The sequence below is a fragment of the Silurus meridionalis genome, chromosome 2 (genome assembly GCF_014805685.1).
Source record: "Silurus meridionalis isolate SWU-2019-XX chromosome 2, ASM1480568v1, whole genome shotgun sequence".
NCBI classification, from domain to species: domain Eukaryota; kingdom Metazoa; phylum Chordata; class Actinopteri; order Siluriformes; family Siluridae; genus Silurus; species Silurus meridionalis.
The window spans coordinates 26,881,788-26,895,536 of record NC_060885.1 but is presented as its reverse complement, the minus strand read 5'-3'; the positions used below and the strand labels follow the sequence as shown (position 1 = coordinate 26,895,536).

General features: G+C 38.8%; 2 non-coding genes across 2 annotated transcripts; one reads left to right on the top strand and one right to left on the bottom strand.

Moving 5' to 3' along the window:
• Positions 1-2,207: 2,207 nt before the first annotated feature.
• Positions 2,208-2,278, bottom strand: trnag-gcc. Its single transcript has one exon. It is a non-coding gene; the product is annotated as a tRNA-Gly (tRNA).
• A 6,103-nt stretch (positions 2,279-8,381) lies between these two features.
• On the top strand, positions 8,382-8,453 carry trnad-guc. The gene has a single exon. It is a non-coding gene; the product is annotated as a tRNA-Asp (tRNA).
• The last annotated feature ends 5,296 nt before the right edge of the window (positions 8,454-13,749 follow it).

Sequence of the window (13,749 nt, the reverse complement as noted above, 5' to 3'; positions counted from 1 at the left end):
GGCACATTTTGTGGAGGCGTACTGGGGTAAGATATATCCTGTATATAAATTAGAAGTTTTGCTCATGCACAGAGCTTAAGATTGAATTATGATTAAAATAAATGTTAAACTTCACAGAGTATAGTACATCCCTTTGCAAACAGACAGCCAGAAATATAGCAGCTTAAAAACTACACTACTGACTTTCAATTTAGCCTAATTACACCTGAGTGTTTTTGTGAAATACTGTATCTCAGTGTGCATATTATATTAATTCACATCATTTGCTTGATACCTTTTGACTTTCACTCTTTAATTTGTTTAATATAACTATTGCCTGTTAAAAGTTTGGTAACACCAAGACCTTTATAGTTTTTTAAGAGACACATGTTCCTTCTGTTTTTATGCAACAAACATAATAATGTATTAGTATAATAAGTATTATAGACCAAACAAATATATAAATATAAAGATGTTACACTTCATTTTTAATTTATTTACTATTTTCCCAGTTTATTCCAGAGTAGTTCAATAGGATTTGGGTGTGGTGAGTAGACAGGCCATTCCATGATAGATAACAATCTTCTGTTTGAGCCAAAAATATCTAATCCGTCTGTCCACAGAAATTTCTTCCAATCATCCATTGTTAAATTATTTTACTTCGTTTGTTGCAAAAAAACAAAAGGAACATGTATATCTCAAAAGACAAAAAGCACTTGCCTTGTCTAAATATCCATAAATATGTGTTTGTTTGTGTGTGTGTGTTTGTGTGTGTGGTGCAATGACGCCATAAGACTAATTTTCACCTTCAGGGTCATAAACATCAACATCATTCATTAATTGTTTGCAGCTCTTCTCACCTGCTAGTGTGAAAGAGACTAAACAACTATGTGATCAAAATCTGATACGCACACACACACACACACACACACACACATCATCTTCTTTGTTATGTGTGATTGGTAAAAGACTCTGAGATGCTGTTCAAAGCCTATTGTCCTTTAAAGCACTAATTTGACATGCGCATGTATAACCAAAGACACCCCCCCCTCTCTCTCTCTATCACCCTCTTTCTCTCTCTCTCTCACACACACACACACACACACACACACACACACACACACACACACACACATACACTGTATTTTTTTTTATATGCATTACACTGATCAAATCGCAGGCTTTATCATCACACAGAGAACAACACACTCTGTATCTTTGTAACTAAAAGATTTTTCTCATTGATCTTATTGATTACTGCACCAGGACTCGTTCACTGTGCTTCCTGCTGGTCTTTTTATAAGCACATTTACCTTCCTGCTGTTGTGTCTTTGGTGCATTGGCAGAGTTTTTAGTTTCAGTGCACTTTGTGTGTTTGAAACATTATCCCACTGCTGACATGAGGTTTTAACAGACCATTTCACTTTTCATAACACATTTGCCCACATGGTTCATCCGACCATGCAAGATTGTTCCTAACCTATGGAAAACATTGTTTATTTACCCAATTGATATCTTAAGGTCAGAGGTAAAAAAAATATATATATATATATACATTTACATTTGCGTCAATTAGCAGACACCCTTATCCTGAGCGACGTACAAAAGTGCTTTGAGTCTCTAGCAATGAATAAATCTACACTGGTACGCAAGATTACAAATTGCATGATTGAAATGCTCCTCTCTTAAATGAATCTGTGTTCCCTGCATTTTACAACTTTACAGCACATTTCAGATCTGCCCGCATATGATTTGAAATAAATTCACATTAGTTGAACTGATTTTGTCGATGATACTGCTCGATGTAATTGTCAGGGGTAATTGTGAGTGATGTAAGGGGGTAAGTAGCCAGCTAGTCTCTAATGTAAGAGGTGTGTTAGTTGAACACGTTACTTGCTAGTTATGTTATTCTTAGCTATTACAAACATTTTAAATATAATAAATGCTAATGCTTTGAATGTTATAAGAAATGTTTTGGGGGGAATGTGGCTAGTGTGAAGGTATAAAAGGGCACATTTTATACCCATAATACTAAAACTCAAAGATGGGTGACATTTGCGATTCAGATTAATTGATGCTTAACTAAACTATGTTTAATAAACGATGTTTAACTAAAAATGATAAACTGATGTTTTGAAATAATTAATGAGCGACGCAATTAAAGCTGTATTAAATATAATGAGAAAAGTTGATTTTAAGCTCACATACACTGGGGGAAAAAACGTAGTTGCATTGGCCGGGAATCGAACCCGGGCCTCCCGCGTGGCAGGCGAGAATTCTACCACTGAACCACCAATGCTTACGAGTAAGTGTTTCCATTGTATACCTATAGTTCATTTTGTGAACAGAAAATTGTTAACTTTAATTTGTTACTAGATCGCTTGTTTGTTTGAATCGCTTGCTTGTTTAAAGTCCTGTTTAACGTTAGCACAACGTGAAGGTATCGGTTTTTGACCGAAGTGCTGCCTCTTGTGACCATCGTGCGCTCCTACACCCAAAATCATGGTTTTCAACCCAAGGAAATCCGCGGCGGTACTGCGGTACTTAAATCTTAAAAAATCATTAGATACCGATGCATGTTCAACAACAGCAGTAATAGTTCTAATTATCTTAACATAATATAACTAGCATAAAATAAAAGCATTATTTATGTAGTATGTAGTATGGACAAATTTATTGAGACCCCTGACCTTTCCAGCCATATGTGTTTTTTATCCTAACTGTTACCACAAAGCTGGAGGCACAAATTTGTATAGGTCCTCTTTGGATGCTTTGGATAATAAAATTTTGTGTCTACTTGAACTTGAAAACCCAAACCTCTTCCAGCATGGTTAAGCTTAATGAAGATCGGTGGCTTGGAGAGGAAGATCCTAAATGGCTTGCCATAGAGCTCTGACTTCAATCCTACTAAACACCTTTGGGCTGAATGTGAACACTGACAGCACCCCATGCCTCTTCACTTCACCTACATTCAATTCAATTCAATTCAATTCAATTCAAATCAATTCAATTCAATTCAATTCAATTTTTATTTGTATACCGCTTTTTAATTTTTATTTGTATACCGAACTTTACTAACACCCTAACTAACATACATGTCCATATGCACACTACATAATCTAGTGGAACATCTTCCCAGGAGAGTGGAGGGAGTTATGAGTAAATTTGGACTAAATGTGAAATGTGATGTACCAAACTTAAGACTAGTTGTCTGCAAATGTTTTGCAATATAGGGTATTTTAAAATAGTCTCTTTAAAACGTCTGCCAACACGGTCTTTGTGGAATGTGTTTGCTTGTTTAAAGTTAACTGCTTATTTGATTTGATTAAAATAAATTGAAGTTTTTGTAATGTTTTGTTTCAGTTACTGTTCAGTTCAGTCATTGCTTGCTTTTAATTCAACAAAAGTGTCTAATTGTCTTTTGAAAAAGACCATGACTAGGACTATAATTCGATGTATAATGTGTGTGTTTGTGTGTGTTTGTGTGTGTCAGTCCAGTCTCTTGATGTTGAGGAATCTGATAGTTCGTGGAAAGAATCTGGATCTGAGCCCTAAATGCTTCTGTACCTTTTCCAGATGGCAGGAACTTGAAGAGTGTGTGTGAGGGGTGTGTGTGTGTTTGTGGTCAGCTACAATGCTGGTGGGTTTACGAAATACCATGTCAGAATCAGAATCAGAATCAGGTTTATTAGCCAAGTGTGTTGACACACACAAGGAATTTGCTTCCAGCTGTTTGTGACTCTCAAAAGACATAAATAAAACCTCTACATGACAAAACAGACAAGACAAGGTCTAAATGCCAATGATGGAAGGAAGAGAGACCCAGATGAGCTTCTCAGCCGTCCTCACTATTTGCTGTAGGGTCTTGCAATCTGTGACTGTGAAATTCCAACAACAGACGATTATGCAGCTGCTCACAATGTTTTCGATGGTCCATCTGTAGAACATTGTGAGGATTTTTGGTGGGAGCTTCCTTCCTCAGCTTTCTCAGAAAGTAGAAAGTAGAGTCAGTAAGTAGAGATGCTGCTGCGCTTTCCTGGTTAAAGAATCGGAGTTACAGACCAGGTTCTCTCCACGATCTTCATGGAGGAGCCTTTGATGTTATCAGAAAGTCTGTTTAAGTAACCTGATTAACATTAAATTAAATAGGACTGAACGCACAGCCAGCACCTCTGATCTAAAAATAGGATTGTTGAATATTAGATCTCTCACGCCAAAAGCGCTGACTATAAACGAAATTATTACCGACCAGGAGTTTAATATAATGTGTTTGACAGAAACATGGATTAAATCGAATGAATATGTAGCATTAAATGAGGCGAGTCCTCCTGGGTATAGTTACATACACCAACCCCGTCTAAATGGCAGAGGAGGTGGGGTAGCAGCTATTTATAATAATAATCTAAACGTCACACAAAAGACTAAACACAAATGTAAAACATTTGAAGTTCTTTAAACCAACATAAAATGTTTAGTGTCCGAAAGCAGGTCAAGTCAGTTAATTCCACTAATTATTATTTATAGACCCCCAGGGTCCTACTCTGATTTTCTGATAGAATTTGCAGATTTCATTACAAATCTAGCAACTTCTTTAGACAAGTCATTAATTGTTGGAGACTTTAATATTCATTTTGATAATCAGGAAGACTCCTTAAGAGCAGCAGTTGTGTCCATTCTAGATTCAGTCGGAATTAATCAGAATGTTATAGGACCCACTCATAGTGGTGGACACACTCTCGATTTGTTGTTAACATTTGGATTAAAAATAAAAAACTTAGTCATAATTCCACAGTCTGAAGCTATTTCAGACCATTATCTAATCTCGTTTAAAATTTGCCTAAGTCATTGCATTTCTACGTCACCACGTTACCGTGTTAAGCGTACTTTCACGTCAGCTACAGCAGCGCATTTTATTAATAATCTTCCCGAAATTACGATATTAGATAGATCTCCGTCAGACCCCGCAGAGCTCGACTGGGCCACTGAACATCTAGAAACAACGTTAGGTTACACTCTAGATGATGTAGCTCCCCTTAAGACCAAAATGATCAGGGAGAAAAAATTAGCACAGTGGTATAATGATCATACGCGCACCTTAAAACAGAACACTCGTTCTGATGGTGTAAATGGCGTCAAACAAAATTAACAGTATTTCAAATAGCATGGAAGGAGAGCCTCCTAAATTATAGAAAATCTCTTAGTGCTGCCAGATCAGCATATTTCTCCACCCTCATAGAAAATAACAAACATAATCCTAGATTTTTATTCAGCACGGTAGCAAAATTAACAGGGAATAAAAACACTGCACTAACATGCACACCATCAATAGGTAGTAATGATTTCATGAACTTTTTTATTAATAAAATTGAAAACATCAGGCAAGAAATCCAGACAGTTAATATAAATTCAAATTATTTTACAAGTAACCCTGTAGACAGCAGTGTAATTATAACGGACAATCAACTACAAAGCTTCACTCCTATTCATGAGAATGACTTAATTTCATTAATCTCCTCATCAAAACCATCAACCTGCATTCTCGATCCCTTGCCTACTAGTTTCTTTAAACAGATAACTCCAGAGGTAATCAAACCTGTTTTAAAAATAATTAACTCTTCCATTAGCACTGGTTATGTACCTCAATCCTTCAAACTGGCAGTTATCCACCCCCTTATTAAGAAACCTGACCTTGACCCATGTCAGTTGTCCAACTACAGACCGATATCAAATCTCCCCTTTATATCCAAAATTTTAGAAAAGGTTGTAGCACAGCAGTTATGCTCACACCTACTTATGAATAACATTTTGAAATGTATCAGTCAGGATTTCGCCTCATCATAGCACAGAGACGGCGCTAGTTAAGGTGGTAAATGACCTGTTATTGGCCTCTGATCAGGGTTTTGTCTCCTTACTTGTTTTGCTCGACCTTAGTGCAGCTTTTGACACCATTGATCACACTATACTGCTTGCTAGACTTGAGAACGTTGTAGGAATAAAGGAACAGCTCTCTCTTGGCTCAGGTCTTATTTGACTGATCGCTATCAGTTTGTGGATGTAAATGGTGAGTTCTCCACACTCTATGAGGTAAAGTTTGGTGTTCCTCAAGGATCTGTCTTGGGCCCACTGCTTTTCTCTTTATATATGCTGCCTCTTGGTGAAATTATACATAAACATGGGATTCGCTTCCATTGCTATGCTGATGACACACAGCTGTATATTTCAGCAAAGCCAGATGAGAGATCAGCTTAACAATGTTGAGAAGTGTGTAAAGGACATTAGACAGTGGATGCTTAATAACTTTCTTCTGCTCAACTCAGAAAAGACGGAAGTACTTTTACTAGGACCACATGCAGCTAGAAATAAACTTTCCGATTATGTAGCATCTCTGGATGGTGTTTCTGTTTCAGCATGTACGGCTGTCAAAGACCTTGGTGTGATTATTGACCCGAGTCTTTCCTTTGAGTCTCACGTGAATAATATCACCAGAATCACCTTCTTTCACCTTAGAAATATTGCTAAGATTAGAAATATGATGTCGTTACAGGATGCAGAAAAACTAGTTCATGCTTTTGTTACTTCGAGATTAGACTACTGTAATGCTTTACTGTCTGGGTGTGCAGTAAGTGCATAAATAAGCTTCAGTTAGTCCAGAATGCAGCAGCAAGGGTCCTCACTAGATCTAGGAAATACGACCACATCACCCCTGTTTTAGTCTACACTGGCTCCCAATCAAATCTCGCATTGATTATAAACTATTACTACTGGCATATAAAGCACTTAACGGTCTCGCACCGCAGTATCTGAGTGAACTTCTGTACCAGTATGATCCTCCACGCCTACTTAGATCAAAAGGTGCTGGCTATCTGTTGGTTCCTCAAATAATGAAGACTACAGCAGGGGGCAGATCTTTCTCTTATAAAGCCCCACAGTTATGGAACAGCCTTCCAATCAGTGTTCGGGACTCGGACACAGTCTCAGTGTTCAAGTCGAGGTTGAAAACTTATTTATTTAGTCAAGCCTTTTATCAGTAGATTTTTTCTTAGGTAAAGGCACAGATCTGGAGGGAACATGGATATAGAGTGTTTGGTGAACTGGTATATTTGTATGCTGTCGTCCCTCACATTCACACGTTCACTCAGGTTTGTTGACGGTGGTGTGGTGGGTCGTCTCTTATCCCAGAAATCCCTCATGTCTGTGCTACCTTCTGGTTCTCCCTTTTAGTTATGCTGCCATATCGAGTCTTGCCGGAGTCCAAACTGCACAGTGACATTAACTTTCATACACCAATAGGGACACCTAATAATCCATATCCTTCTCTTCCCGTCTCTCTCTCTCTCTCTCTCTCTCTCTCGGTCGAGTTAAACATGCTCCTGAGGCTCCAGTGACCACTGTTCCTGCCCCTCTCCTCCGTGGATCTTCACACTTCTGTGCAGCTTGGGACGGTCTCTCATCAACACCTTGGGTGGTTCCATATAATTCCAGAGTAGAACGGGTGCTTTGAGGACGGATTGGACTATAGTTGGTTTTGGCGGTCTGCTGCACTGACTCGGGAGTGCAGTTTGCTTCTGATCATCATCACTGTACCCCGCAACTTTGTATATATGCTTCAAATGGACATTTGGTGCAACCCAGATGAGGACGGGTTCCTCTTGAGTCTGGTTCCTCTCAAGGTTTCTTCCTTATGCCATCTCGGGGAGTTTTTCCTTGCCACAGTTGCTCATCAGGGACAAACATACTTACAAAGAACATATTTACATTTAATCACCACATTATCTGTGTAAAGCTGCTTTGAGACAATGTTCATTGTTAAAAGCGCTATACAAACAAAAATGAATTGAATTTAATGTTCAGTGTGGAGTGCTCACTACGTGTCCTCTTGCAGTCAACAATCATCTCTTATGTTCTATCCACATTCAGACACGCGTTGTTAGCTTTACACGTCTGTTAGCCTCTGCACTTCATCTCTGTATGCTGCCTAGCCATTCTTGCTGATAAGACTCACCATGGTCATGTCATCGGCTCGTGCCATCAGGAGATTGGATGTGAATGGAGCTGTTCATTGTTATACAGCCGTGAGTCAGCAGTGTGAACAGCAGCAGACTGAGTACACAGCCCTGGGGGTCCCCATTGCTCAGTGTGATGGTGTTAGGGGGCTGTTTGAAATCCAGACTGTCTAAGATATCAGTCAAAAAGTCTAGAATCCTTGTACAGAAGGAGGAGTTCAGGCCCAACTAGCTAATCTTCTGATTAAATGTTAGAGATGTGCAGTTTGGGAATTTCAAATCGATTGGTGTAGCAATATGTCTGATAGCCTTATTACAATTAGCAATTACTGTACAATTAACTATTGGCTAACTTTATTACAAAAAAGCGAATAGTTATCAAAAACGATAAACAATTGCTCCTCGTTAGTATAGTGGTAAGTATCCCCGCCTGTCACGCGGGAGACCGGGGTTCGATTCCCCGACGGGGAGACTGGCTTTTTACTTTATTGTTATATAAAATAATATCTGCTTTTAATGTTCTGTAAGTGTGTAACAAAAGATTTGTTATTAAAATGTCATACTAGTTTATTTTATTCCATCTGTGTAAACTATGGTGTGAAATTTAATTGTCATTACAATAGAAACTCTAAGATAAGATAACATATACGTACCTTTTTTCTCCTTACAGTGGGGGAATTTCTGTGTGTTACAGCAGCAAAGAAAAGAAATGTGCAAATATATGGAGACATGACAAGTATATACATCACAGTGTATAAATACAAAATAAAAATAAAAGAGCTTAAAAAAAGAGCCAATAAAGCTTTCAAACATAATGCAAATAGGTAATAGTGCCCATTTTAAATTAGTGTTATTGCACTAAAATTTGTTATTTTATTATTGCACAGTTAAAAACACAATAACAGTGTGTATTAAGGTGACTAGTTCACTATGAGCAGCGAGTCGAAGATTAGCTTTGATGAGGTTGTGTGTATGAAAACGAAATATTTAGATAAAAACATGCAGTTACAAACTCACGAGGAAAATCACTGATAACCCGGCGTATAAAGTGAATCCGACATTTTTCATTAATAACCAGCCATTGCCCATGTAGAACAGCAGGGGGCGATATTGGCTAGATTTTTAACCAACGTTTTAAAAAAAAAAAAAAAAAAAAAAAAATATTATGATGTTAAGGATTTAATAGGACTTTGTTGGGGTTTCAAAATCAGTTTAACAAGAGAGGCAAAGGGCGCACACTCCCAGAGCATCCAAACCCCTTTGAGTACAGAAGCAACACATGATACATGTGGCAGGACATCCAAGCTGTTTGACCAGCAATAATTCTACTGTAGAGGATATAAGTACCAAGGACAGCTTATGAACATGTGTGTGTGTGTGTGTGTGTGTGTGTGTGTGTGTGTGTGTGTGTGTGTGTGTGTGTTTGGCTGAGTGAGTTTGTTTTCCAGGTTCAGTCTGAAAGAGAAAGTAAAAGCACCTAAATAATAAATAATTTAAGGTCAGCAACGAGAGGGACTTATTAGGGATAAACTGGGGAAACAAACTTGTTGACCCTAAACTTATAAATTCCAACTTCGTAACGTCTTCATTTGTATAAAGTTTCTTTCGGACAACATCCACATTAAAAGAGCTATACAAATAAAACTGAATTGAATTGAATTGAATTTAACTGAACTGCATGGCTGAGTAATGGTTGGGTATCCTTGGCTGAGCGAGTGTGTTTTCCAGGTTCAGTCTTAAAAAGAAAGTAAAGGGAATGAAAGGTCAGGAATGAAAGAGTGGAACGTGTAAATTACACACACACACACACACACACACACACACACACACACACACACACACACACACACCTGTTCAGAAGCTGTCTTTGGTTCTTACAAGTACCATGGACAGGGACGGGTTTTTGCAGGTTACCATTACTCAGCCATGCAGTTGAGTTAAATGTAATTATTTGTATTGCGCTTTCCTCTTTCTTCTTCTTTATTTTATTTTATTCTTTTTCTTCTTCTTCTTCTTTAGAAACTTATTTTAAATCCTGTTCATCTTCGTCACTCCCAGTGAAAATCTCAACATCTTTAACTTTGCCACCTCCAGCTCCACCTCCTGTCTTTTACTCAATCCCACTGTCTTTAAACCATACAACATCGCAGGTCTCGCCACAGCCCTATAAACTTTCCCTTTCACTCTTGCAGATACCCTACTATCACAAATCACTCCTGCCACTCTTCTCCACCCACTCCACCCTGCCTGCACTCTTTTCTTCACTTCTCTAACACACTCTCTTCATTACTTACATCACCCAAGGTACCTGAACTCCTCCACCTTCTCCACCTCTTCTCCCTGCAACCGCACCACTCCACTGCCCTCCATCTCATTCACACACATGTACTCTGTCTTACTCCTACTGACTTTCACTCCCCTTATATCCACCGTGTACCTCCAGCTCTCCAGGCTCTTCTTAACCTGCTCCCTACTCTCACCACTAATCACAATATCATCCACAAACATCATAGTCCAGAGAGACTTCTGTCAGACCTCGTCATCAATCTGTCATACACTTTTTCTAAATCTACAAACACACAATGCAACTCCTTATGACTTTCTCTATTAGATTAGATTAGATTAGATTAGATTAGATTAGATTAGATTAGATTTAACTTTATTGTCATTGTGAAAGGTACATATATAGCGCCAATGAAATGCAGTTAGCATCTAACCAGAAGTGCATAAGTGGTCTATTTACAATAAATAAAAGATAAATAGGGTATAAGGTCCATATATACAGGGATGAGGGTGAATAATGTTCAGAAGGTGCAGTAGGTAATAATATATGGTATATATATATATATATATATACAGTAATATACAATATAGAATATACTGTGCAAAGATTATGCATAGATAGATATGTCAAAAGATAATATACTCAATGGCATGGTATAGTTATGTACAAGTGTGAATGTATGTATGATACAGTAAATACAGTATAAATATGGGTGAAATGTACAGTAGTGCAAATGTGGGTTATGGATGGTGTGAAAAGAAATGTGTAGTGTATAAGCAGTAAGGTACACAGAGTGTGACTGTAGTAATTGTAGTGACACAGAAAGTGATTGTAAATGTTCTTCAAAGTGGGAAGCTGATTGCCGATGATTCGTGAGGGTGAGACTGGAGGAGGTGATGGTGTTTAGTCAGACAGACTGTGGTCTGTTTGTAAGGAAGTTCAGGGACCAGTTGCAGAGATGTGTGCTGATGTCAAGCTGTTTAAGCTATAAGATTTGTTTGGAAGGGCTAACAGTGTTAAGTGTCAAGGTTGTCCAGGGGAGTCAGGGCAGAATGAAGTACCATGGAAATCGCATCCTTGGTTAAACTATTCAGGCGTTAGACAAATTGGTATAGGTTCATAGTTGTTGGCAGACAGGCTTTAAGGTGGGTGAGGACCAGTCTTTCAAAGCACTTTGCGATGACAGAGGTGAGTGCGAAGTCACCCAGTTCTGTTGCAGTGTTTTACACGGCAAAATGGTAGCAGACTTAAAGCAGGTGGTGACAGTTGCCTCCACTGCCGTCTCTCCTAAATATCTCCATGTACTTGATTGTCATTTGGGCCAAATCCACAATGAGTGAAGCAGAACTGGTTGGTGGTGCCCCACTGGGTGGTTTAAGATCGGTGATGGCCTAAGTTCCCTCCCACACTCGTTGGTGTAGGCAGAGTTAAGGTGAGCATGATTACCTTATATGGCTCTATACTTCTCCATCAACAATCTCAAAGCAAATATTGCATCTGTAGTGCTCTTCCTCATCATGAAACCATACTGTTGCTCACAGATGGTCACCTCTTCCACTACTCTTTTCTATAACTTCATGGTGTAACTGATCAACTTTGTTCCCCTGTAGTTACTGCAGGTCTGCACCTCTCCCTTATTTTTTACAAATTGGTGCCAGCACACTCCTTCTCCATTCCTCAGGCATCCGCTCACCTTCCAAAATCCTGTTAAAAATCTTGGTAAAAATTCCATTGCCATCTCTACTAAACATCTCCATGTACTTGAACGTCATCTGGGCCAAACCAACTTTCCACTGTTTATTCTCGTAATAGCTGCTCTCACTTTCTCCTTACTAATCCTACCCACTTCCTGCTTCACCATCTCCACATCATCCAACATTTTTTCTCTCATTTTATTTATTCATCAGCTGCTCAAAATACTCCCTAAATCCTCTCAACACACTCTCCTCACTAGTCAATGCATTTCCATCTTCATCCATTATTGCTCTAACTTACAGCACATCCTTCCCAGCTCGGTTCCTCTGCCTGCCAATCAGTACAAATAATTTTCTCCGTCCTTAGTGTCCAACTTCATATACAACTCCTCATTTGCTTTATATTTTACTTTAGCAACATCCCTCTTCACACGCTGCCACATCTCCTTGTACGCCTGCTTACTTGTCTCATCCCTCTATCGATCCCAGTTTGGTTTTGCCAACATCTTTCTTCAACATTCACATCTCCTTTCCCTGCTGTCTCTGTAGACATCTTGCTCCTCTCCTTCTCCTCCTTTGGTCAACAGTAGTCTAATTACCACCGGTACACTGTTGGCTAACAATATTTGTGGTGGTCGTTGGTAACCCAGGCTTCGACCAAGCCGGTATGAAATTCAAGTTTGTGATACGCATATTTCATTTGGCACATGTTTTAGATTGGATGCCATTTCTAAGGCAACCCTTCCCATTTATCCGGCACTAAGAGTGCACTGGCTTGTGCAACCCTAATGGCTGGGTTCTACTGTTTTTAACAATGGATATTGTCCCAAATCGGCTTTATACAGATTAATAGGTTATTAATTGGAATGTATAAGTTTAGTAGCAATAAGTTTGTTCCTTATGAATTTATCCCTATTGAATCCCAGTTGCAACTGTGGCAAGAAAAACTCCCTGAGATGGTCTGAGGAAGAAATCTTGATAGAAACCAGAGTGAAAGAAAACCCATCCTCATCATCTGTTCAGTGATATGTGCCCAAGTGCAGATCTGTGCATGCAAGCTGTGGTCCTGAGCAGTGTATTACACTGTTTATATTAATTACAGTCCAAATCCATCCTCAAAGTACTTGAATTGCTCAGTAGCTTCATGGACCTTTAGGCTGTTGATGTGGAACCATCCCCAGCTGCACAGTCTCCTTATAGTTGTATTAAATTTAAAGACACTGTACAGTGTGATCAGGGTGTAAGTAGGGACTCCAGCAAGATTAGCTATGACAGCATAACTAAAACTCCAGATCCCTCCAGACCTGCTTCTTTACCTATTAGAAAAACCTAATAGCTTAACTACATAAATGTGTTTTTAGCCTAGACTTGAACACTGGGTCTGTATCGGAAGGCTATTCCATATAGTGTGATACCAGGAGCAGCTGCTGGACGAGTGTGTGTGTGTGTGTGTGTGTGTGTGTGTGTGTGTGTGTGTTTCATGAGAGCGAAAACAGCTGCATACGGTATCAAATTCAATAGGCAATTTGTTGTATATTATTTAAACAAAATAAAAAGTTTTAGACACCTGCTCTGATATTACTTAATTTAAAAAAAGTCAAATAGTTAAGGCTGATGGTATCCTAAGTTTCAATAGAGACTTCAAAGCAATTTAGTACATCTCTCTGGATAATAGCGTCTGCTATATTCCGTAAATGTAATAAAAATAGAGCAGAAGCAGTTTATAAAGATTACTTAGTGGGCGTGTCCCACTCAGCTATTTGAACAGAAGTAGGCGTGGCCTGATCAG